Source organism: Pelodiscus sinensis, chromosome 4, assembly GCF_052426305.1.
Source record: "Pelodiscus sinensis isolate ZL-2025 chromosome 4, ASM5242630v1, whole genome shotgun sequence".
Classification (NCBI taxonomy): Eukaryota; Metazoa; Chordata; order Testudines; family Trionychidae; genus Pelodiscus; species Pelodiscus sinensis.
Genome location: NC_143055.1, coordinates 15,497,890 through 15,525,299, shown reverse-complemented (window position 1 = coordinate 15,525,299; position 27,410 = coordinate 15,497,890). Strand labels below are relative to the sequence as shown.

At 43.4% G+C, this 27,410-nt stretch overlaps 1 long non-coding RNA gene across 5 annotated transcripts in view; it reads left to right on the top strand.

Annotated features, from left to right (window-relative positions):
• The window catches only part of LOC149524489 (uncharacterized), a 159,812-nt gene that overhangs the window by 37,457 nt on the left and 94,945 nt on the right, over positions 1-27,410 (top strand). For all 5 annotated transcript variants that reach the window (XR_016349381.1, XR_016349382.1, XR_016349380.1 and 2 more), the window contains one exon: positions 26,733-26,824. This is a non-coding gene — a long non-coding RNA (uncharacterized LOC149524489). The remainder of the gene's footprint in view (positions 1-26,732; positions 26,825-27,410) is intronic.

Here is a 27,410-nt window from a genome sequence, read left to right as displayed (position 1 = left end):
CTCAGGCAAGAAGTTGCCCGTCCACTCACCGTCGGAGCAATAGAGCCTGTTCTGGACGAATTCAAGGGCAGAGGGTTCTACTCACGGTACTTTGTAATGGAAAAGAAATCGGGGGATGGAGACCGATACTAGATCTTTGCGACCTCAACCGTTTCTTGCGAAAACAACGCTTTCGGATGGTTACCCTAACTACAATCATCCCAGCACTTCAGAATGGGGATTGGTTCACATCCCTCGATCTTCAGGACGCATACTTCCACATTGCGATCCATCTGGCGCACAGACGATTCCTACGGTTCCAAATCGGTACAGACCATTTCCAATACAAGGTCCTGCCATTTGGTCTCTCGTCGGCTCCACGGGTTTTCTCCAAAACCCTGGCTGTGGTGACCGCATACCTACGTCGCCTACACATAATGATTTTTCCATACCTCGACGATTGCCTAATAAGAGCTGAATCGTTGCAGGAATCGCTCAGTGCCACTCAGACAACACGCATGCTCTTCCACGAACTGGGTCTCATTCTCAATGTTCCAAAGCCATCATTGGAACCACACCAAACAATACAGTTCATAGGCGCTCGTCTAGACTCTATGACCGAATGCGCATCATTACCGATGGAAAGGTTCCACACGATGCAGGACTTGATCCAGATTTTACTCATCAGCCCAAAGGTTCCCATACTACGGTGCCTACAGCTTATGGGACACATGGCCTCCACAACATATGTGGTGAAACACGCAAGGTTACATTTGCGATGCATTCAACATTGGATGGCTCGAATCTGCCCCCCCAATGTGCGCAACGTCCACAGGACAATAACAGTTCCCACCCACGTCAAGAAATCACTTGCTTGGTGGACAATCCCAAACAATCTGCTGTTGGACGTACCCTTTCATCGCCCCCAACCGTCGGTGCAATTGACAACAGATGCGTCACTCATCGGATTGGGTGCACATCTCGGGCCCGAACAGGTACAAGGCCTATGGTCACCGGACGAGTCGCTGATGCACATCAACTTCCTGGAGCTCAGGGCAGTGTACAAGGCATGTCAACACTTCCTTCCCATCATTCACGACCAGGTCATACGAGTCCTTACAGACAATATGACGACCATTTATTATATAAACAAGCAAGGAGGCGCCAGGTCCCACTCCTTGTGCGCGGAAGCGGTACGTCTATGGAACATGTGCAATCATCACAACATCTTTCTAATCACAGAATACCTCCCGGGCCATCACAATGTAACGGCAGACGCACTCAGCAGGCATTTTTCTCTCAATCACGAGTGGGAGCTACACCCTGCAGTGCTTTCGATAATATTTCAACGATGGGGTTTCCCGCTAGTGGACCTCTTTGCAACTTCTCACAATACGAAATGTCCTCGGTATTGCTCGAGAGCGGGGATTGGACGAAATTCAAAAGGCGACGCTTTCCTATACAACTGGGGGCGTCACCTACTTTATGCATTCCCACCCACACCCCTAATTCCAAGGGTGGTGGAGAAAATAATTCGAGAAAGGGCCACAGTAATCCTAATAGCCCCAGCCTGGCCCAGGCAAACATGGTATCCATACCTACATCGCATGTCGAGGCATCCTCCGTTTCCTCTGCCAGCTCGACACGATCTCCTATCCCAGAATCATCACTCCCTTCTTCATCCGCAGGTGAACCATCTCGCGCTCATGGCTTGGTACCTAGTTGGTTCCAACAATCAGAAGTGTTATGTTCACAATCTGTCAAACACATTTTACTGAACAGTAGAAAACTATCTACATGGACTACTTACCTTTCCAAATGGTCACGGATCTCATCGTGGTGTTTCCAAAAGGATCTGAACCCAGTCTCCTCACCTCTGCAGTGTATCCTAGACTATCTGGTACACCTCAAGAATTCAGGCCTCACCTGTGCTTCCATCAGGGTTCATGTCGCTACAATCGCAGCCTTTCACCAGCGGGTCGACGGATGTTCAGTATTTTCCCATCCAACAACTAAAAGGTTCTTGAAAGGAATGTCCAACCTGTACCCGCACTATACTCAACCGGCGGATCCTTGGGACATCAAAATGGTTCTCAATTCCCTAACGGCCAGACCCTTTGAACCGCTAGCGACCTGCACTTTATATGACCTGTCCATAAAGGTCATTTTCTTATTGGCCATTACTTCCGCGAGGAGAGTGAGTGAGCTAGCTGCACTATCAGCTTCTCCCCCTTATACAATTTTTACGCACCAAGCAGTAATACTCCGAACGCTACCACGTTTTTGCCCCAAAGTGATCTCTCGATTTCACATCAATGAGCCTATAATCCTCCCTGTATTCCATCCCAAACCACATGCGTCACCAGAACACGCACGCCTGCACACTTTGGACGTCAGACGGGCTCTCGCCTTTTATATCGAGAGGACCAGACCCTTTCGAGTGACGGACTCGTTATTAATATCAATGACGGACCATTCTAAAGGTCACCCATTGTCCGCTCAACGCATCTCTTCTACTATCGTACAGTGCATAAGGACCTGTTATGAACTACGTAAGAAACCACTGCCCTCAACCAGTGCCCACTCGACTCGGGCGGTCGCTACGTCCACTGCATTCCTCAAGGGAGTCCCCTTGATAGATATCTGCAGAGCTGCTACGTGGTCTTCCAACCTAACCTTCGCCACGCATTACGCCATCCCGAACTTGTTAATACCTGATTCCACGGTGGCGACAGCAGTGTTATCCTCAGCTACGGCATGCTAGCTCCGAACCCTCCTCCATTCGCGAGCTACTGCTGTACATTCACCTACAGTGGAGCACCCACGGGACACTGCTCGAAGAAGAAAAAGAAGTTACTCACCCTGTGCAGTAACGATTGTTCTTCGAGATGCATGTCCCATGGGTGCTCCACGACCCACCCTTCTCTCCTCTTCGGAATCTATTATTTTGTCTTTCAGACCAAGAGGCAGGAGGAACTGGCGGGAGCCAGACCAGTGGCGGTCAAACGGTGCGAAAAGCCACGGGCCGTACTTCGCACATGCGTGGTCCGGCAGACTACGGCTAGAAAGATCTCCGATCTGCGGCGCCGGGACAAGCCGACACCTACAGTGGAGCACCCACGGGACACGCATCTCGAAGAACAATCATTACTGCATAGGGTGAGTAACTTCTTTTACCAGTTTCTAAATTTCAAACCATCTCTGACCTTTGGTGAAGAAACCTCCAAATGAGGAATTAGAATATTGCTGAAATCCTTAATTTTATGGGATTAATATCCTGAGCAAGCTCTGTGATGAAATTTAGAGTCTTACTAATACATATATGTAAATAGTATATGATACTTTAAAAAAAAGGATCAGGTTTAAATGGAGCAGAAAGAAATTTGGGTATAAATATGTTATTTCTTTTACACACACACACACACACACACACACACACACACACACACACACACACACAAAATTTAGGTAAAACAAGATTTTTTGGGATGATCTTTATTTAAAAGGTAAAATCACAACTGCTTTTGGAGAAGAACATCACTTACTTGAATTTACAGTGACTCGGGTTCCACCCTTAATGTTTAGTATCCATCGGAGCATGTCTTCTCCTACAGGTAACATAAAATGTAGAGGAAAAATTCTCAGGCCTAATTTGACCTCTTGTATTGTGTGCAGTACCAGTTTTGGAGTTAAGAAACACGATGATAAAGAGAAAATATTATCTTCAGATGAATTATTTAGGCTCTAGAACTCTTCTTTGTGCATTGATTTTCATGAAATATCTGAGGACAGAGCAAATCTCCCATTTTTTGCATAAACTAATACCTTTAACTCTGAAAATGTGGATGTTCATGAAATTAAAAGAAAACGTTGTTTAAAATAGTCACAAGAGAGCCTGAAGTTCATGTCTAAGAGACTATGATAAATTATCCAAGAAAGCTTTTCATATTGTAACACAAAGAAAGATTGATAAAGCAATTCAGTCAAAACAGATGGAGGAGCTTCAGGAATGGAATGAAAACTAAAACAGGATTATATCTTGAGGAGACGGCACACTGGAAAAGTGTCAGTTGAGGGATAAAATAGGAAGTGGTGCTGCAAGAATCAGTATAGGTCATACTTTTTATCTGTTGGCTTTTCAAAACCCTTTATATTCATTTGAAGACTATTTTCCACAATGTGTGCGGGGTATGGAACTTGTCATCTTGTGCGTGAACCTTATCAGATCTCGAAAGAACAAGCAGGCATTCCAGGAAACAGTTAGAATTTTTGCTCTGTGTTAGTACTTGAGCCCAAGTGTGGGCACTGAGCTGTTGAAGTGGTGCCTTTTGGATTATACTAGAATATGGTCCTTACTAAGGCTGTGAGAATAAACAGTTTGTGGTACACTGCCTGACGTGTGTGTGGGAGAATAATTTAAGTTCGGGCTGAAACATGTTCTTGTTTTGTTTGTGTAGGTGGAAAAAATCATTGTGGGTCAAACAAAATGTCATTTGATTTAAAATTAAATGTTTGATTTCAGAATGGGGCATTTTAATCATTTTCTTTATTAAAAGGAAATTTGAAAATACTAGAGGTGGGGGTGGAAGCAATTGCTTCTTGAAGTACCTGATAGTCTCCCCAAGGTTTAAGCATTCAGCCAGGATATGGGCGATACAGGTTGAAGTCCCAGGCTGAGTTCCTGATTTGGAGCAGGGTTTTCAGCTTCGGCAGAGCCGTTCCCTTTATTGGACATTTTGGGGCAGCTGTCCCGAGCTTCGTGCTTTGGGGGCCCCCTGGGGCCTAGGATTTACTGGTGGGACTGGCACCAGCAGCTGGGGTCAGGCCTGCCCCTGTAATCACCAGCAGCATGGGAGCCGCTGGAAGCAAAGCGACTCATCTGTCTCCCAGTCAGCTTGCTCTGCTTCTCTGTGATGGTGGGAAGCAGAGCAATGCAATCTCAGCCTTCTCTGCTCCCTCCAAGTGACTCAGCTGGGAGCTGGGCTCAGCAGGGCAGAGCAGTCTGGGTCTGGATCTCTCAGGACTGTTCCCCACTCTGGCACTCCGAGTGCAGAAGATGGGGGCCTCCAAAGAGCTCAAAGGGGGGAAAAAACCTTTCCCTCTATAGGCACTGGTTTACCTCATCCCCCGAATCACAATACACAGGTTTTGGGGACCTGCCACCATCAAATGATTTTTATGCCTAAAAAATCAGAGGTGAACACTCGAACCCACCCCCAAGGATATCCCAAGCTCTTTTAGAGCAAAAGAGCTTGAAAAAAGAAAAGAGGAAAATAAGCTGCAGTCTCTAGTAGCTGAGGCATGCATATACACACAGGCAGACCTTCCAGGACACTAGAATCAAATTATCACCTTTAATAAAGTGATTTTTTTTATTATTACAAAACAAAAGACATACTTGAGAAAGCATACTTGGTTGCTAGATGTTACAGAGCAACTAAGGAAAACAAATTAAAACACAGAAAAGTCTCCGGGCACAATGCTAGATGGTAAATGGGGAGTGGAGCAGGAGCGGCTTGAGGAGAGCTGCCAGCAGCTAGCGCCCTAGGTGGAATGCGTGATCGGCACCCCTGCCTCCATTGCCCTCAATGGCATGATGTCATCATTGGGTGCCGCGTTTAACACGGCACCCTAGGCAACTGCCGACGTTGCCTACATCCACGGACTGCCCCTGGAGCGGAGGCATAGATTCACTCAGAGCAGTTCAAACCAAACCACAAAATGAAGAAAAATACCCTGAACGTGACTAGATTCACCTATCCCTTTACTTACTTCCAGTTTTCTCTTTGTTTCAGTCTACTTCCATGCCCCAAATTCCTTGGATATATAGTAGTCCTGCCTAGGTTTAAATCATTCTGTCTCTCTCAACTCCTGGTTTTTCTCCCCCATACAAAGAAAGCAGGCAAGGAATCTATATCTAATTCAAATTTCATTTCTCTATCTCAGTTGGTTCTCTCGGCTCCCTGGCCAACACCTTCGCAAGCTACCTGAGTTTAATCCCTTAGCCACTGGGTGCTGGTCAGCACTCCTCTTGTCCATTACAGGGTTATTCTCCTTCCTGCCCCTGTGGGGAGTGCAAGGGAAGGGCAATGCCTGTTGCTGAGGTTAGGTCCTCTGTAATGAGGGTGGAGCAGGGGTGGGAAGAGGTGCAGGGACTGAGGCACAGAGGGGTTGTTCTGGTCCCTGCAGTGCCGTAAGGATGGCCCTTGGATTTCCCACATTGCAGGTGAGTGCCCCAGTCACTAGTGTATGGAGTATGCTGAGGTGGATCTCTTTCAATTTCTCCTAATGAAGGTGTTTCGCTTTGTGTAAATATTTATTGGAGTGTGGACTGGAATGAGGGTGACTTCCCCCTGCCCAGTAAGTGACCTAACTGACTGACTATAGAGTTCTCTTTCTGTCTGTCCCAGTGAATATTTATCTATTTCTGTACTGTTGTATAGCATTCTGTGCTATCTCAATTTACCCCACGAGTGATTGCATTTCAGCTGTTGAGTCAATCTCTCCAATAGATTACTTAACTCAGATGGTTGTAAAGTCTTAATTGATATTTGTAATGCATTTTGAGATCCTTTGATGAAAGACACTGTAGAATAAAAATGTAATGGCTATATAATGGCTATATCAATAAGTGTTTTATGCTTTGTGTTCACTCCCATTTTGTTCTATAATGTAATTTTTTCAGTGCAGCACTTGGGGCACTTATAAGGTGAGGGGTAAATCTGAAGAGGGAATAGGTTGGTATATGGGAAAGGAGGGTAGACCAGCACGCAGAACTGAGTCAGGCAAGCTCTTAACTCTTGTTCATTCGGCTTTTGTTGCATTTGTTTTCTTGTTCAAGTGCAGGGCAGAGGCAGGGCGGGAGGAGACTTTCTGCATTTCCCCCCACTCTCAGGCCCTGATTGGCCTGGAGGTATGGGGGAGTGCAAAGTCTCTCTCCCTGCCCTCCGGTGCGTGGTGCATCAACTTCCTGGATTGATTCTAAATGCTATGTACTCCTGTCCCTATGCCCTGATTGGCCTGCGGGTGGGAGAGCAGCAGGACCTTGGTGGGTCAGATCAACCCTCTTGGCGAGCCACACCTGGCCCACCGACGCCCTTTTGCCCATCCCTGGACTATAATGAAGTCCCTCCTTAATCTTAATAAATAGCTTGAGCTGTTTGATTCTCTTGATATAAGACAAGTTTTTAAGTTCTTTAATTCTTGTGGCTCGTGTTTGAACCCTCTCCATTGTAATGTGTGATTAGTTAACCCATATTCTATTTTTAATCAGAATATCATGAGACCAAGTTAGATGCCTTACAGGAGTCTAAATTTATTATATCAACTCTGTTAACTTTAATCCACCAAATTCATGATAGCATCAAAAATATCAAAGTAGTTTGATTGGTTTATTTTCCATAACTCTATGTTGTTTGTCATTAATTAAATTACCCTCGGTAACAGGGCCTAGTAGGGCCTCCCTTCATTCTGCCTCTGCTCTGCTCCAAAAACTACTCAGGGACCTTCAGATTCAGCAATCACCAGTGCAGTTTATTTCCAGTGCACAGTCCCACCACTGTTTCACTATCTACAGTTTGGAGGTTTCAGCCTTAGGATCTTCTCAATTTCTACAGCCAGGAAGGAAGAGCTACCACTCTCCTTCCACTCTCTGGCTTCCCACCATTGGTTTCCCTCCTCTGGGCCTGTAAATAGCCCAAAGCTAAGTAAACTGGCAGCTATTTGCCACTCAGGTGCAGGTTTCTTCAGCCAGCCCCAGTTTACTTCCTTTAATTGGCATTGGCATGACAGAGGCGAGCATCAGCCATTCCTGCTGATCACCATGTCAAAGTCTCTTTTAATTCTTTATTAATAAGAGTTCTATAGACGAGACATTCCATATTTTGCACAGGATCAGTGTTCATGTGACAGGTCTTTAATTTCCCAGGTCACCACTCTTTAAAATCATGAAACAACATTATCTTCTTATGTTCTGGGACTTCCATGGTGTTCTACTTAATGAAAATCAGCATCAGTCGTGCTGCAAGCTCCTCAGCCAGCTCTTTTAAAATTGTTGGATATAAGTTATCTGGGCCTGAGGATTTAAAAATGTCTAACTTCAGTGGTTTATGTTTAACATACAGTTTGCTACTGTAATGGAAAGTACTCCACTGAGGAAGGAACAATCAGTTTCACACATGCACAATGGAAAGTATTATCATAGTATATGACTTTCTCATCTACTTTTTTCTCCAGTAGAGAACGGAAATATTTATTTACAATGTGTACCTAATTACTAATAATTCTGCCATTTCTATCAAGGAAGGGACTAATATAATTGTCAGGATTTTTTTGTTTTGTTTTCTTTTGTACCTATTGTACTGTCCAATATCATGATTGTCTCTAACTCTGGGCATAGATTCCCTTATCTGGCCTTTACTTCCCTTATCAAAATGTTTATAGTTTCTAGCCCATAATTTATATTCATTACTGTCAACTTCCCCTTTCTTCTATTGGTTGTATTTTATTTTGTTACATAGCTGCCTTTGCTTTCTTAACTAATATGACCTTTCCCCTCAGTTGTGGTGGTATGTTTTGTGGGCTTGTAATGAAGTGTTCTTAAATAATTTCCCAATTATCGTTCACGTTTTTATGATTAAATCCTTCTTCCCTTCTGATTTGGCTCATAATTGTTTTCAGTTTTGTGAAATTGGCTGGCCCCTTTAAAACACCAAATATATATCACTGGTATAGACTTCATTCTGTTTGCACATTATAAAAGTGGTCAAGTCATCATCACTTGCACCTAAGCTACCATTAATTTCTGTGATCAGTTCCTTTATCTCTCAAGACAAAGTCCAATACAGAATTGCCATTTGTTGGATGCAATACTATTTGAGATAGGAAAATGTCATGTGTATTATTTAGGAATTCCAAGAATGTTTGACTCCTGGCTACATGAAACCTCCAGAATGTGTCACTCAGATGACAGTCTGGCATGATCAAACTACGTTTATTTTTACACATTATAGATAGGTATTTAAGGCACCAGTCATCCTATTCCCAAGTATGATTTGGTGGTCTGTGGCAGACACCTACAAATACCGCAACTTGTGCTTTATTTGTTAGGACACTGATTCGTAAGCATTCAAGACCATTTTCTTCCAAGTTATCAGTAACTCAGAAACAGTTAATTCCTTTTCTGACATAAAATGCTGTTCTTTCTTCACCGCCATGTCTCCCTTTATTTCATATATACAGAATTAATGTGAAAAGTCTACATTTGCTAAATACTGCTCTACAGTTACCACATATACTTTTCTTCTTTAAATGGAGGAGGAAATTTTAGTAATCTCAGATCCTACTTTATGATAATTGATAGTAACTGGAGTTGGATATTGGAGGCACTGTTTTGCAATGGTTCTGGCACTGTTTTGAAATGGTTCATACCTGTCAGGATGCTTTCAGAAGGTGGAGCTAGGGCGCTGCTATTCGACCCCGTGGCGATTTTGCTATGGGGTCCCGCAAGTTCCATCTTGTCCCCTATGCTGTTTAATATCTACATGAAGCCAATGGGAGAGGTCATAAGGAGTTTTGGAGGACGGTGCCAGCAATATGCAGATGACACCCAACTCTATTTCCCTGTGACATTAGAACCAGGTGTGGCAGTGACTGATCTAAATCGGTGTCTGGAGGCAGTGATGGTTTGGATGAAGTCAAATAAGCCGAAGTTGAACCCAGATAAGACTGAGGTCCTGTGGATCAGGAGGCCATCTGTTCGTGAATGTGGCATGGCACCTGTTCTAGACGGGGTTACTCTCCCCCTGAAAGAACAGGTACGCAGCTTGGGGAGAGTCCTGTACCCTTTTTTAACATTTGAAAATCAGATTTCTTGGGTGGCCAGGAGTGTCTTTGGGCAACTTCATTTGATCTGCCAGCTGCGACCCTTACTGAACAAATATGACCTGGCTACAGTGATCCATGCTCGTTACATCCCGACTGGATTACTGTAATGCGCTTTATTTGGGGCTGCCTCTAAAGAGTCTTCGGAAACTTCAACTGGTCCAGAATGCGGCTGCTCGAGTTTTAACTAACACTAGTTATACGGAGCACATGATGCCAGTGCTTCAGCAGCTGCATTGGCTTCCGGTATGTTTCTGGGCACAATTTAAGGTTTTAGTTATGACCTATAAAGACTTAAATGAGTTGGGTCCAGAAGAAGATGAACCATCTTCTCCCATATGAACCTGCCCGGAGATTGAGGTCAGATGGGGAGGCTTTGCTTCGTGTTCCCCCCACTTGTGAGATAAGATTAACATCTACGCGGAACAAGGCGTTCTCAGCGTTTGCTCCCAGACTGTGGAATTCTCTTCCTCGGGAAATTCGCATGGCGCCAATGCTAGCGTTGTTTCGGTGTCAGGCTAAAGCCACCCTTTTTACTCATGCTTTTATTAATGTTTGAGTCTGTATGTGTGTGTTCCTCCTCTCTATATGTTTTTAGCTGGTTATGTCCCTCTGAGGTCTCATATTTTAAATTCTCATATTTTAATTTTTTATATATATTTGTATTTTTTTTGTTCTTGTAAGTCGCCTTGATTATTTTAAATAGAAAGGTGGGGTAAAAATATTTAAATAAATAAATTAAATTAAATAACTACCTTTTAATGGCAACAAATTGCTTGTATCAGGGTTTTTGGCCGTTTTTGTGTCCTTTATTGTTGTCTTTTAGAGGTTGCAGACACACTAACAAAAATACAGGGACAAAAATTACCATAGAGCATGATACAAAGTGCATTGAAGTCCTGCTCCTCATATTAATACTGTTAAGTGATATCTTGCTGAATGATCCTTCCATTACACTAAGCTAGCAGAAATAACACCAGTAGCAAAAAATAGTTAAATAACGAACTAGGACAATTTATCTATCTTACATTTTTCTTTATTGTCCAGAAATATAATGTCTCAGCATGACTGGGGATAATATAATTATTGCTGAGAACCACTATAGAGAAACAAAATGTGTACACAAAGTAAATAGGGCCAGCAGTATGAACTAAAACCATGTTTAGCTATAATTTCTAACCTTTTATCTAGGCTTTGATAGCTTATTATTTAAATGCCTAATGATACCTCATGGACAACTTACCAATTAATGGAGCTAGGTGTGTTTATATACCTTGTGCATTTTTCTTCCCATTTTTTTCATTACTGGTAATATGTTCATGAAAGCAGGGTTGTCTTGATTCTTTTATTCATTTTTGCCTGCTATATTATGTTCCACTTTAAGTTACAGCTTTTTGTGATGACATAATCTAATGTCCCTAGCAATAAACAATGAGGAAATAAAAAACTGAAAATGATATAACAGCCCAATAGCTTTTTAATGTTTGTTTTTCAAATGTGCAGTTTTGCCATTTTACATCAAATGAACTTGGTGATGATAAAGCAGGAAAAATGTAACTTCTATTTATTCTGTTTACTATCTGTAAGAGAGTAAAATTGTGAATGCAGGGAAAATTGCTAACCATTGAATGTGGAGGAAGTTTATCTTATAGTTATGAAAGTTCGTATTGACTTTATTCAGGAAACTCTAAGTAAGGTTAGCAATAACTGAAGTTATATTAGGACTTGGAAGTATTGCAAAGCACAGAAATGTTAATTACGTTCTCATTCTATATGTTTACGTTAGTTGTCCATTACTGTGTTTTGTGCTTTTTGACAAAAAAAGTTTATTTCATTTAGTAACTTAATAGAAGTAGAAGGAAGAAATGTATGAGTTCCCTCGCTTTGTATGTAGCTAAAGATTAAAATATGTACCTTTTAGAAAAGTTTCAAAAGTACCAAAGAGAATATGGTGCTTGAGCCCCACTGATTTTCAGTGAGAACTGAGTGCCTAACTTGCTTAAACACATTGATAATCTTACCATTAGAGTAGAAGAGCAGTATATGTGCACCTTCATCTATAAATTAGATTTTTTTCCCTAAATAAGAAACTTTAACTGTAAATTTTAACATTTGTCATTTTCTGATGAAAAATTATGATCCTGATGTTTTCTAGAAGCGCCTATTATATTACTATATGGAGTGATTTTTCCTAATAAAAGTACCAGAATATTTTTATCTGTAGATATAGACAAGTTACTTATCGATACAGCTTCAAATGCGTGATAGGTACTTTGCATACATATGGTTTTTTCATTAAATTTCATATGAGATCAGAAACCAAAACGTAAGCATATGACTTATAAGTTAAATACACTTTCTTACACTATAGACTGTGGTAATCCACATATAAAATTTAAATGTGAATTGGCTACAATGAAGACAAACATGATCCTGAGGTATAACATTGGAGTAACAAATGTAAAACTATATGTTGGAAATAAATCTAACACTTAATCCACAAAGATTTTTTTCAAGAAATGTAATATGGGAAAAGATACACTTAAAATTAAAAGTAAATATATAGGTTTTTGCCCCATTTTATGTTGTGTTTTGGTTGTGGTACAGCACAACATAACATTTTGGTCCAGTAATTCCAAAGTGTATTTTCTATGCTGTATTGCACATTTGCAGTTTGTACTTAAAACCCTTTTATTACATCCAGAAAGAGGAGTTAATGGAATGAATCACAATTGAATACACTCTAGGGAACAGTCCTGTATCAGGATGACTTAATAGGTCTTTTTTTACCTCTGACATATATGATAAGAAGTAGGCTGAAAGAATTTCTCAGCACAAATGTTGTTTGAAGTATCTTGGGTTGTGGTTCTCCCTTCTTTTAAAGTAAATAATATAGTGCAAAGTAATTTGTAACAGAGATGGAAATATATTTGGAAAGATTCAAGTAAACACAGATGAAGCTGGTGCCAGGAAGAAAACACATAGGTGAAATGAGTCAACTCTTCATAATTGGTTGCACATTTTTATGTCAATTGACATAGACTACGAAACATATATTTCTTGCTCATGTGAGTTAATGCTATGTTGATTTTAAGCATAGTCGTTTTCGGAGATTTGGGTCACAATTTTTTGCCATTATATTTTATCAGTCGCCTGAAGATAAAATTAAAAAAGACCGGTCTCTTGTGAGTTGGATCCTAGTTCTGTCATTCCACAGAATTTCAGTTTATTCACAAACTTCATGCAAACTATTATATATAAACTGTAGCTCTGATTCTGCAACATTTATTCAGACGTGTGACCATTACTTAGGTAAATAGTTTTATTGATGTTAATGGAACTAATGATAGTATGTAAACATCATTCTTGGAGACCTGCATATTTTAGACACTTCTAAACAGGCATTGCAAAAGTCTGCCTGCTTGAGGTGAATAATTGTATTTTCACGAGGAAAAATAAAATGATAATTTATTCTCCATCATGGCAGGGTAGGGGAAGTAGATTTTATGCTTGAGCTAATAAATTTTCATGACTATTTTGCAAGGTTGAACTAAATATATGCATCCATCAAGATAAATGAATCACTTTGCCAAAATTGAAGTACAGGCGTATCTGAAGTGAAATGTGATAGTTGTTTAACAGTGCCCAGCAATGCCACACAATAGTTTATGATAGGAACAAATGAAAAATACATATCAGCTATTTCCAACTGGTCTACAGAGAGTTGGCTGATCTCTATTTTGTTTCCACCTTGTAAAAACAGAAGAGATGGGAAAAGAAGATAATGAAAAACAAAAGCAATGGTATGGTTAATTTTTACCAAAAATTAGTAAGCACTTATGATAAAGCTATACAAATACTTTTCATGTCAGAAACTGCTACAGCTGATATAAGAAGGTTACATGATTACCTTTGGGAGAGGGAATGGTTTGCATGATTGCCAGTAAGAAGGGAGGTGTCCATGAGACAATATTAAACATATCTCTAGGAACCAGCAAACTCTTGAGAACAATTGTTAGAGAATTATTATCAAATAATGTTCTAAATCGGCCACTCGTACTCCCATCAAGTACCTTTATACATTCAAAGTGAGGTCTAATCAGCACAGAGTAGAGTGGAAGAATGACTTCTTACTCATAACACTTCTGTTAATGCATCCCAGAATCATGTTTGCTTTTTTTCAACAGTGTCACACTGTTGACTCAAATTTAGCTTGTGGTCCACTATGACCTCTAGATCCCTTTCTGCAGGACTCCTTCCTAGACAATCACTTTCCATTGTGTATGTGTGAATGATTGTTCCTTCCAAAGTGGAGAACTTTGCATTTATCCTTATTAAACTTCATCCTATGTACCTCAGACCATTTCTCTAGTTTTTCCAGATAATTTTGACCCTATCCTTCCAAAAGCACTTGCAATCCCTCTCAGCTTGGTATCATCTGCAAACTTAATAATTGTGCTTATGCCATCATCTAAATTGTTGATGAAAATACTGAACAAAAACTGGTCCCAAAACAGACCCCTGTGAATCCTCACCTCTTATGCCCTTCAGCATGATTGTGAATCATTAATAACTACACTCTGAGAACAGTTATCTACCCAGTTATGCACCCACCATATAGTAACCCCGTCTAGGTCGTATTTCCCTGGTTTATTGATAAGAAGGTCATGCTACACTGTTTCAAATGCCTTACTAAAGTCTAGGTATACTGTGACCACCGCTTCTCCCTTATCCACAAAGCTTGATATCCTATCCAACAACACTATCAGATTGGTTTGACATGATTTGTTTTTTACAAATCCATGTTGGCTGTTACCTATCACCTTATTATCTTCCAGATGTTTGCAGATGAATCCCTTAATTACTTGCTCCATTATCTTCCCTGGCACAGAAGCTAAACTGACTGGTCTGTAGTTTACTGTGGTGTTCTTATTTCTCTTTTTATAGATGGACACCATATTTGCCCTTTTCTAGTCTTCTGGAATCTCTCCTGATTTCTATGACTCTTCAAAGCTGATAGCTAAAGGCTCAGATACCTCCGCTATCAGCTCTTTGAGTATTCTAGGATGCATTTCATCAGGTCCTGGTGACTTGCAGATATCTAACTTTTCTAAGCAATTCTTTAACTTGTTCTTTTTTTAATTTTTATCTTCTAAACCTACCCCAATTCCATTAGCATTCACTATGGCTGTGTCCAGACTCAGGGTTTTTTTTGAAAAAAGTAGCCTTTTTTCGAAAAAACTTCACCTGCGTCTAGACTGCAGCCGCGTTTTTTCGAAATTAAATCGAAAGAACGCGGCTTTTCTTTCGACAGCGGTAAAGCTCATTGCACGATGAAGAATGCCTTTTTCGACGGAGATCCGTCGAAAATAAGTGAGTGTGGACGTGGGGAGGCCATTTTTTCGAAAATACTGGCCTCCAGGAAGAAGCCCTGGTGGACAATCTGGGGCATGGGTTGCATGTCTCTGGTTCCTGTCTGCAGCCATTTCTTAAAGGGACAGGCACCCTCACAGCCACTTGTGGCAGCAAAGGAGCCAGAGCACACGGCTACTTAGGTGCAGCATGTCCCAGCCCCAAGACCCTCCTGGCCCTTCCAGAGAGCCTTCTGGGGACCCAGCCAGCGGCTCCAAACGCCGGGCACCATCATGGTCTGGGCCAGAGATCAAGACCCTTCTCGAGCTCTGGGGAGAGGAGGAGGCCTTACAAGCCCTCAAAAGCAGGCGGCGAAATGCGGACATTTATGGCCGCATGGCAGAGGCCCTGGCCCAGAAGGGACACTACCCCCGCACTCAGGACCAGGTGCGCTCTAAAGTTAAAGAACTGCGCCAAGGATATGTCAAGGCCAGGGAGGAGAGCTCCCATTCTGGTGCAGCCCCCTACTACTGCCCTTACTACAGTGAGCTGGACCAGATCCTGGGTGGTGGTGGTGAAGCACGCACACCACGGCGTTTCGTCCTGTCAGGCTTGGCAGACCCTGTGGTGGACACGCCAGAGCAGGACCCAGAGCACTCAGGAGACGGGGACATGGTGCCAGAGGAGGACAGTGAGGAGACGGTGACCCTCACCCTGGAGCCAGTCACCCAGACCCCAGAGGCCTCCCAGGTGTCATCTGGCGCAGGAGATGAAGCAGCAGGTGAGTGCAGTGAGGTTGTGTAACACCGGGGCGGGGGGAGGTAGGTGGGTGCACAGTGGGTGATGCACAAGGGAAACCTGTCATGCTCAGGCTGATGCCCAGGTTACACACAGTGTTACCTTCAGAATGTCTGATTTCCCTGTCTCAAGGAGAGGGCATGCCCTTTTGGACAGCTGTTGCACACATGACTGATTGTGATAGAAATGTAGCCGTGTTACTCTGATTTGAGGAAGTGGGTCTGGCCCACGAAAGTTCATCCCCTAATAAACCATCCTGTTAGTATTTTAAATGCTACAGAGTCCAGTTTTTTTAGGACTGATTGTGTCGTCTTCTTTTCCTCCACAGCCGGACCAGCCGTGCAAGAGGGCCGCAGCACCCCAGCCCCACCTCCATCTCGGGGACATGGGAGCCGCAGACACAGGCATGTGTATGCGGACATCCTGAGGCAGCATGTGGAGGCCGTGCAGGAGCTCAACTCCATCCTGCGAGAGAGGGCGGAGGCAGAGGATCGGTGGCGTGACCGGCTGATGGAGGAGCTGGTCCAGCAGCGCACGTCCCTGACTGCCACTCTCAGGGAGGTCTGCGGCTTGCCTGCTCCTGTGCCTGGTCCTGCTCCTCCAGCACCCCATGACCCCGCCCCACCAAACCCCCCTTCCACAACAGCATCCCTTTCCCCCCTTAGACCTCCCTCTCCCCCAGCCCCCCCAGTTCCCCAGCCCCTCTCTCCCCCTGGCCCTCCTCTCCCCCAGGCCTCCCTGTCCCAAGAGCACCCTATCCAGCCAACCGACAGGTGCACCACCCGATCCCGTGGCCATGGTGGACCCCGAACACGAGGCCCAGGCAGGAGACTGAGATCAGGCAAGCACCGTGCAACCTGATCCCCTTCCCCCCTCCTGGTTTCAAGTCCCCTTCCCCCCTCCAGGTTTCAAGCACCCCCATCACCCCAGTTAAATGACAAAGAAAGTGTTCAACAAAATGTTTATTGTACATAGTTTTTTCTACATTAAAAAATGAGCAAAAGCTTTTTTATGTTTGCAACAGTTATACTATTTTCTGAGTGATATTTAAAAAAATAAAACAGAACTTATTATTTTGAGACAAACCCTGGTGTTAATGATTTCTCCAAACAGGGTCAGGAAATGGGTTGTGGAGGGAAGCTTCTTTTGGGCCAGGGCCCAGTCCCCAGGCAGAAGCCCCTCAGTAGAGTCAGTGGCCTCCACTTGAGAATTGCTCCCGTAGGGCCTCCCGTATGCAAACAGGAGACCGGTGAGCCTGGCGGATGGCAGCTGTCCGGGGCTGGGCAAAGTGCCTCTCCTGGCCATCAGCACCTGTACCCCACCCTGTTAGGAAGGCCTCCCCTTTCCTCTCCACCAGGTTATGGAGAACGCAACACGCAGCCACCACCTCAGGGATGTTGCTCTCCCCCATGTCTAGGCGTGTGAGCAAGCACCGGAATCTGCCTTTTAAATGTCCGAACGCACATTCCACCTGGTTGCGAGCCTGGTTAAGGTGAGCATTAAACTGCTCCTTGCTCGCATCCAGGTGGCCGGTGTAGGGCTTCATCAGCCACGGCATCAGGGGGTAGGCCGCATCAGCCACTATGCACACCGGCATGTGCACATCCCCAACTGCAAAGTCGTGATGCGGGAAAAATGTTCCTGCCTGAAGCCTCCGGTAGAGGTACGAGTTCCTGAAGATGCGGGCATCATGTGCCCGCCCTGACCACCCAACACAAATGTCAGAAAACTGGCCACGATGGTCGACCAGGGCCTGGAGGACCATAGAAAAGTAGCCCTTTCTGTTAATGAATTGGGCTGCTCGATGGGGCGGTGCACGGATTGGAATGTGTGTCCCATCGAGCGCTCCTCCACAATTCGGGAAACCAAGGGCAGCAAAGCCGGCCATGACGCTGTCCAGATCTGGTAGACAGATGAGCTTGTTGAGCAGCTCCGAATTGATGGCCCTCACCACCTGCAGAACGAGACAGAGAACAAAATGTTAGAAGGGGTGCCTTATCTCTTAGGAGGAGAACCCACCACCCACCTTCCCTCTCAAACACCCCGGGAATCCCCTCCTCAGAACCCCCCCCCCCAACAATTCAGGGTGAGTGGAGGAGCTCCCTCCCACTCACACTCCACTTTGCCCTTCCTGACAGTCTCCCTTCCCCCCACCCCAAACTGTGACTGTCCCCAGACAATGACTTACCTCCATCAGGATGGATCCAACAGTAGACCTGCCCACTCCAAATTGGTGTCCCACGGAGCGGTAGCTGTCGGGGGTTGCCAGCTTCCAGAGGGCAATGGCGACCCTCTTTTCCAGGGGGATAGCAGGCCGCAGGTGGGTGTCTTGCTGTTGCAGAGCAGGGGCAAGCCAGGTACACAGCTCCTGGAAAGTGGTCTTTCGCATCCGGAAGTTGCGTAGCCACTCTTGGTCATCCCAGAGCTCCATCACGAGCCGGTCCCACCAGTCAGAGCTGGTGTCAAGCCTCCAAACACGCCTGTCCACAAAGAAGTTTGGAGGCAAGGGCAGTGCGGCTGCTTGACGGACGATCCCTTCGTACCTCTGGTCTGGGTCCACATGGGGAAGTAGCCTCATGACTGTGTCACGCAGATGCAGCAACACTTGCAGTATGATGGCGTGGGGCCATCGCCTGCCCAGGGGCAGCTCTGGCTCCATGCCAAAAAAATGGGTCTAAAACAGAAGAACCTCCAAACAAAAAACCTGCTGGGGTGTCCCAGGAAGCTGAGCACTCCAAACCAGCACTGCAATGCCTTGCTTACCTCCTAGAGGGACAGCAAAGGCAGCTGCAGAAGCAGAGCAACAGGTGTTCAGGAGTGTCCCTTTAACCACGCCACGTCTCTGCAAAGGGCAGGCAGGCAGCAGCACCCGGAAGGAAATGCTGCCCCCATGCCCTGGCATAAGCGGTTCCGGGTGGCTTTTAATTTCGAAAGAGCGTCCAGCAGTCAGGATGCTCTTTTTCGAAAAAGCACATTGATTTTCCGATCCGCGTATTGTAGTCTAGACGCGCTCTTTCGAAAGAGGCTCTTTCGAAAGAGGCATGCAGTCTAGACATAGACTATGTTAGGGCATCCTCTCACCATCAAACTTCTTGGTGAAAACGGAAACAAAGAAGTCATTAAGCACTTCTACCATTTCTAAGATTACTGATATTGTTTCTCCCTCTTCACTGAGCAATGGGCCTACCCTTTCCTTGGTCTTCCTCTTGCTTCTAATATATTTGTAGAACATCGTCTTGTTACCCTTTATATGTCCAGCTAGATTTAGCTTGTTTTGTGCCTTTGTATTTTTAATCTTGTCCCTGCATACCTGTGTTGTTTGCTTATATTCATCCTCTGTAATTTGACCTGGTTTCTACTTTTTAATATGACTCCTTTTTGATTTTTAGATCATGTAAGATCCCCTGGTTGACTCAAGGTGGTCTCCTGCTATACTTTCTTTCTTTCTTACACAGTGCAATCATTTGCTTTTGGAACATTAATGATGTCCTTTAAAAAAAACTAACTTATAACTCTCTTCAGTTGTTTTTCCACTTAGTCGTGCTTCCCATAGGACGTTACCTACCAGCTCCCACAGTTTACTAAAATCTGCCTTTCAGAAATCCATTGTCCTATTTTGCTGTACTCCTTTCTTCCATTCCATAGACTCATGAACTCTATGATTTCATGATCACTTTCACCCAAGCTGCCTTCTGCTTTCAAATTTTCAACCAGTTCTTCCTTATTTATTAAAATCAAATCAAGAACAGCTTTCCCCCTAGTGGCTTTCTCAGCTTTCTGAAATAAAAAATTGTCTCCAATACAGTCCAAGAACTTATTGGCTAATCTGTGCCCTGTTGTGTTAGTTTCCCAACATATTGTTTGGATTAGGGCTGTCAAGCGATTAAAAAATTTAATCGCGATTACAAAATTGAATCACGATTAATCGCTTGTACCTCCCCTTTGTAACGCCACCACGGTGTTTCAATGGGGCAACACTTCATGGAGCCCAGGATCAGTTAGAGTCCCCAGTTGACCCTGACTTCATGCAATGCTGCCCCTTTGAAGCACCGGGGCAGAATTTCCAAGGGGCAGTGCAAGGCTGATCCTGAGCTCCACGTTGTGCTGCCCCTTGGAAACACCACCCTGGCACCTCAAAGGGGCAGCACATTAGGAGCCCAGAAACAGGTAGAGCCAGGGATCAGCTGGGCACTCCAGCTGATCCCCCTGTAGGGAAGTTTAAAGACTAGTCGACTATCCAATAAGCCAGGGGTGGCCGACCCATTAGAGACGAAGAGCCAAAACAGTGGTAGATAGAGTGCGAAGAGCCACGTACGGCGCGGGGGGGGGGGAGGTAGTTGTTGAGCAAAAAAACCAAACAAACAACCTGCGCCAGGGGAAAATAGGTGCCAGTACATGATCCCAGGACATACCATCACAAAAAAAGCACTGGGAAGGGGTGAGAAGTACAACCTCTGGGAGGGAATTTGGGTGCAAGAGGAAGTAGAGAAGGGGATGCTGACTCAGGGAGGGGGCACCAGGCTGGAGAGTGTTGGGTCAGGTGAAGGGTTGGGATGCTGAGCAAGCTGCAGGCTTGTGGCTGTGAGGATGCAGGAGTTTGGGCTGAGGTGAATGAGGGGCTCAGGGCAGGGATGCTGGGAATGAGGGGCTCAGGACACAGATTTGCAGTGTGTGAATGGTGCAGGAGTGTTGTTGCAGAAGACTGTGGATGTGGGCGTGCAGGAGTTTGGGGATGAGAGGCTCAGGACAGGGGGTTCCAGTGTATGACAGGTTCAGGTTTGGGGTCTGGGGGGGGGGGGTGCAAGAATGTTATCCTGCAGCCAGATGGGGGCTTGTTGGCTAGGTTTCATTTTTAAATAAAATACTATGTCAAACACAAAATGTTTCAGCTTTATCTTTATTTATGAGAGGGGCGGGGAACCTGTTTTGAGTCAGGGATCACTGACCCACAGAAAAGTCAATCAGGGCCACACAAGTGAGATGCAAAAAAAACAACTGCTCCAAACCTCCCCCCCCCCCAAAGCCTCACTAATGTGGCCCCAACATGTATACTGTATAGAGATGTAGTCGTTCCATCTCAAAAAAGATATCTTGGCATTGGAAAAGTTTCAGAAAAGGGCAACAAAAATTATCAGGGGTTTGTAACGGTGCTTTATGAAGAGAGATTAAAAAGACTGAGATTTTCATTTTATAAAAGAGGAGACTAAGGGGGCGATATGATAGCGGTCTATAAAATCATGACTGGTGAGGATAAAGCAAATAAGGAAAAGTTATTTATTTGTACCCATAACATAAAAACTAGGGGTCACCATATAAAATAAATAGGTAGCAGGTTTAAAACAAACAAACAAAAAGGAAGTATTTCTTCACACAGCACACAGTGAAGCTGTGGAACTCATTGCCAGAGAATGTTGTGAAGGTCAGGACTTTAACAGCTTCCCCCTCCAAAAAAGAAAAACTAGATACATTAATGGACGAAAGGTCCATCAATACTTAGTAGCCAGGATGGGTTGGAATGGTGTCCCTTGCTCTGTTTGTCAGAGGCTGGAAATTGGTTATAGGGGCAGGGGATCACTCGATGATTACCTGCTGTGTTCTCTCCTTCTGGGGCATCTGGCATTGACCACTGTTGCAAGACAGGATATTGGGCTAGATGAACCTTTGGTCTGACCCAGTATGGCCTTTCCTGTGTTCTTAGGTTGAGTGCTACACCATTAAAGTTATTAAGAGCAGAGCTGAGTCATTATAGAGGCATCTCTGAGGATTTTTTTCTGTAGTTACCAAGTTAGATGGTGAGGAGAGAGACCGTAAACATTTACAAATCTGAAGAGTTGGGGGTAATTATGTGAAAGCGCTTAATCAAAGGAAGTCATGTCTGAAATTTTATGAGGTTAAAGAGACCATTTTTATTCACTAATTTTTATTTATATAGTGCCTTACTTTTCAGATTCCAAAACCACTTGGTAATATGCATTATATGTTGGACTTTCAATAAAAGTTATTTATATTCTGGCGGGGGGTGGTGGGAAGATTAGTGAAGAGCTTTGTAGGCAGAGAGAAGAAATCTAGGAGTTACGGGGCAAGCGGAGGTAATACCAAATTGTCAATCAGTGAAATGAAAATAGTCTAGATTTGAAATGTAAAATAATCTGACAATATTATTAGATTCCAGGAGACTGTGAAGATGCAGTGCTGCTGATATTGCTGTTGCTTTTGTATTTTTTGTTCCTGGGAATTCCTTAATTTGGTTTGTTGTTCCTAGATACAACAGTGATAGTTATTTCAGGTGTGCAGGCCACCAGTACTGGAGCTTCCTCTGGAGCAGAGGTTTTCAGATGCATTGTTAATTAATGTGCAGCTTACTGCATTCAGTGAAGGAGGAGGGATAGATCAATTTTGATCAAGCAAATCAAGGCAACTTTACACCACATAGTTACTTTGATATAAGGCAGCTTATGTTAACCTAATTCTGTAAGGGTACATCTACACAGTAGAGCACCGATGGCGAAAATGGTGATAGGGGCTTTCTTGTGCAAAACCGCATCAAGATTGGCACAGACGCTTTTCCGCAAAAAGTGCTTTTGCGGAAAAGCATCCGTGCCAATCTAGACGCTCTTTTTCACAAATGCTTTTAACGGAAAAACTTTTCCGTTAAAAGCATTTGTGGAAAATCATGCCAGTCTAGACGTAGCCTAAGTGTTTAAAGTGTTGCTCCCATGAAAGTAAATCACCCACAACGCTGACTTAACTCCTTCTCTGTGAGAGGCATAGAGCTTAGGTTGGTGTAGTTAGGTCAATGCAGTGTCCATGTAGACACTGCATTGACTATTCCATCTGTCAGCAACTGGGCTGCCATCTGGCAGGACTGACAGCCAGAGCACCCTCACCTAGCTCTGGCTATCCTCCAGGATTTGTTGTCTAAATTATCCAAGACAGATGACCTTTCAGCCTCCTTTTGAAAATCTCCCGTGAAGAATCTTCCACATGCAGCGTAGACGGGAGTGAGGTTAGGGTCTAGACTTGATGACCTCTCGACGTCCCTTCCAGTTCTAGTACTCTAGGATTATATATGCCTTAACTGGTTTAATAAAAAGTGCCATGGGATCTTTATTTTTCAGGCAGTAGTAATGAATATTTAGATTGCCATAGTGCAGAAGCCCAATTGGGAGTAGTGCCGTGACAACAGGATCTAAGGATTCTGTTTTATGGTAAGATACATTAATACACTTTGAAGTGACCATTTTAAATTCATTTATCTCTGTTCAGTAGAAATGGAGACCATGTGTATTCAGCTTGAATATGTGAGCTAACACCTATAGGAAAAAACAACGTACAGATAAAATGTTCACCATAGTTAATGGAAATCACGAAGTCTTAGGAAATACCAGCTTTGGAGTCAGAAATGTGGGGGAAACTCCAAAAGGCTATTAGGAGACACTAATCATGTGGCTTTTCTCCTAAACACAAAAAAGACACTATGGGTGTGTCTAGACTACAGGGTTTTTTCGAAAAAAGTAACCTTTTTTCAAAAAAACCTCACCTACGTCTAGACTGCTGCCACATTCTTTTGAAATTAAATCGAAAGAACATGGCAGTTTTTTTGACTGCAGAAAACCTCATTTTATGAGGAATAATGCCTTTTTTCAAAAGTGCTCTTTCAAAAAAAAGCGCTATGTAATGCAAACTGTGTTTTTTCGAAAGAGAGCATCCTGACTGCCTGGGTGCTCTCTTTCGAAAAAGCAGCTTGCTTTTTCTAAAGAAGTGGTTGTAGTCTAGATGCTCTCTTTCAAAAGAGGCTTGTAGTCTAGACTTACTCTATGTGTACATTTTAATCAAAGCTCATCTTGATTTATTAATGGACTATATGACACGAAGCATGCAGGAACTGTATGTCTGAACATGCGAGATGTCCCAGTCACAGTGACTTGAAAATTGGGTATAGAACATGGCAAGAGAGTTGGTATTAAGTGTTGCTGACAGGCTGACAGGAGTAGTCAGAGAGGAATGCTTGCAAGGGATGTTATCTAGTTACATTTCTTTTTTGTCTCTTCAACTCAGTTAAGAAAAATACTTTATCTAGTTTAGCTTGGTATAAGTCTAGATAAGTTAAGCAAACTTTCTTTTCTTGTAATTCAATTTACTCTTTATTTTTAATAAATCTTTTTTGTTAAGATTATGACTGCATGAGTAATTTTTTACAGACATCCCTGATGGGAGGTGAGCTCCATAACCTCTAAGGAGAAGTTGTGAAGAATAGTTTCTGGAAGTTACACCTCTGCTTCTCGCATAGGGCATGGAGGGTATGTATAGATTGCATCCTTCTGTCGGCAGAGGGATGCAGATTAGGCAGGTCGACATTGCAAAGGAAGCAGCGATTTAAATATTTGCATAAAAATGGCCACTACGTTTTGCTGACTCAGCACTTTGTCGGTAAAAAGCAGCAGTCTAGAGGGAGATCTGTCGAGAAAGAAAGGCTTTTTTGACAGATGCCTTATGCCTCCTGCAAGGCTTTCTTTCTCGACAGATCCCCCTTTAGACTACTGCTTTTTGCCGACAAAGTGCTGAGTTGGCAAAACACGATGGCCATTTTTATGTAAATTAGGCGCTGGATAGTGAAATCCCTGCCTCATTTGCAGTGTCGACCTGCCTAATCTGCATTCCTCTGCTGACAGAGGGATGCAGTCTAGACATGCCCAGAGAAAGATGTTTTCTCTCCTTGGTGGGTTTTGTTATCACAAGTCTGCAGCCAACAGACACCAGGGAAGAAGTCAAAAGATTAAAAAGGAAATGAGAGTCAGTGGTTGGTCGGTCACTGATTACATTATGTTGGGTGATTTGCAAATATAGAAAGTAGAGTGATTTCAGTCCTGCAGGGTTTAAAGCAGGGGTAGGCAAAAGGGCCTCCATGGGCCGGATCCGGCCCACCAAGCGAGTTGATCTGGCCTGTGTAGGCCCTGCCGCTTCCCCTGCTCCAGGCCAATTAGGACCTGGGGACTGGGGAAGCGCATAGTTTCCTCCGTTCTGCCAGGAGCACGTAGCACTTTGAAATGCTGAGCACTCCTGGCAGGGCAGGAGGAAACTTCACATGCTCCTCTGCCCCCAGGTCCTGATTGACCTGGGAGTGGGAGGAGCGTGCAAAGCTTCCTCCACCCTACCGCCACCCTGCGAGGAGCGCACAGCACTTCAAAGTGCCGCACACTTCTCACAGGGTGGGAAGAAGCTTCGCTTTGGGGTGGGGGAGTGCATGAAGTTTCGTCCGCCCTGCTAGGAGCACACGGTACTTTTTTAAGTGCTGCGCGCTCCTCGCAGGGTGGGGGCAGGGCAGAGGAAGCTTTGTGTGCTCCCCTGGCCCCAAGCTCTTAGTGGCCTGGAGGCGGGGGAGTGTGCAAAGCATACTCCTGCCCTGCCAGGGGCATGGATGCTTAGTGGGAAGTGAAGGGCAAAGGGGCTCCTCCATCCCCAGGCCAATCATGGTCTGTGGGTGGGGAAGCCTGGAAGCATCCTGGTCTCGCCCTTTCCATTTTAGGCCCCGCCCCTTCTGGGGCAGCCCTGGGCCAGTTCAAAAATTTTTGAAATGGCCCCCCACCAAAAATTATTGCCCACCCCTGGTTTAAAGTCTAAGTTGGTAGAACCGTTGAGTCTATTGTATGTGAAATGTGTGCCATGTTTTCTCTAATTTTATATATTGTTTTCATATTAAAATGTAAAAGAACTTTTACGTAATTTATAATGATTTAACTTTAAGTATGTGCTCTAAGAACTGATACTTACTTAATGACTGATGGTTTTTTGCATGTTGCTTTGGTTTTGAGATGAGTTATGCTTTTACTAGCTTTGGTTCTCAAAGCCACAGGTATCACCAGTGTTAATTGATTTTAAATTTCAAGACTGGGTTAAATATATTTAGGTGCTGAAAGCATTGGTTGCCAAATGAGATCAATCTCTCTGTTGTCCTCTCAATTTACAACAAACTTTATCTAGTAGGATTTGCCTTATAACTTGGTGGTGATTCTCCTACTTTTTTTCTGTACTTTAAGGTATTATTCCTATATTTGATAGTATCTTAAAGACAAATGTTGTGGCGTTGCATGTGTGACATACAATATTTGGAGGTTGCTTTAGATGTGAATAGCGGATGAACATTTCCTCAGTTTAAGGTGTAAAGAAAACATATTAACCAGATCTCCAACTTGCATTTGGGTTTTCACCTTTTCAGTATAGTGTTTTTTTGGGGCAGGATTTGGTTCAGATCTGTAATCTTTCTAATATTTTACATCCTTCATTGGGCTTTTTCTTTCCACTTGCACTTTCTAAGAACAGCACCTATGTACATTATGACCTGAATCTCTAGTCAGTATGCTGTCCCTGTGTATTTTGCCTGAATAAAAATGACAAGACTGGGCCTTTAGCGAGCTTGATGCAACTTTTTATTTAGCATTACCTGTAATGTTTTGTGATAACTTTAAAATACATTTGAAGACTCCTCTTTAATACTCAGTTTTAGATTTAATTTGGTTTTATTGCTCTCTTGTATTTATTTTGTTAGTTGGATACTTTTGATAGTGTTAATTATATAAACCCGTTGGTAATCATATTAAATGATATACTTCATGGTAGCTAGTATCAAGTTTTGCTTTTGCGTGTTTTATGGTATTTTCTTGCATGTAGTTATTTGTTTTTTAAACATTTGGAGTATCATATTACTCTCTTTTCTTTTATAGCATTTATTGAAAGTTGATCTGCTTCATCTAAACCACATAAAGTTACCACGCCACTCTTCTCTCGAAATCACTCCTTTCATCCTTGATCATTGGTGAGTACCAAACATACTTTACCCTGAGATCCATTTAGTTACTTTTTACTGAGCCTGATCTTCCATTGCACTATCCTCCCACTTTATTTTTTCCCCCCATTTTCTTTGTTTAATTATTTTCTTCCTTTTGCACCAAACTTTTCTTTTCTAACGGTAGTCTTGAAATTTTTCCAGCTTAATTAAGATCTTCTGGATGAAAAATTATCTTTCAACTAATTTTTTCTTACATTTGTATTAACAATGTTATTTAGTTTTGAATTTTATATTTTATTATGGAACCTATATGCTGACATAGAACTAGCCTTATTACTGAGGCTTAAAAGATTGGATTTTCAGTAAGGCAAGTGATATAAATGCATTAGCATCATTTCTGTCTAATCATACTATTAATTAAGAAATAACACTCCTTTTGCAGGGATATAGACAGATAGCTTGTAATTTCTGAAGTGAAGTGGTAGGATGAGTATAATGACCCTTTGAGAAAAGGTTACAAATTGTTTTGTATGGTATGTGTGTATATACAGGCAGTCCCCGGGTTACGCAGATCCGACTTATGTCGGATCCATACTTACGAACGGGGCTTTTC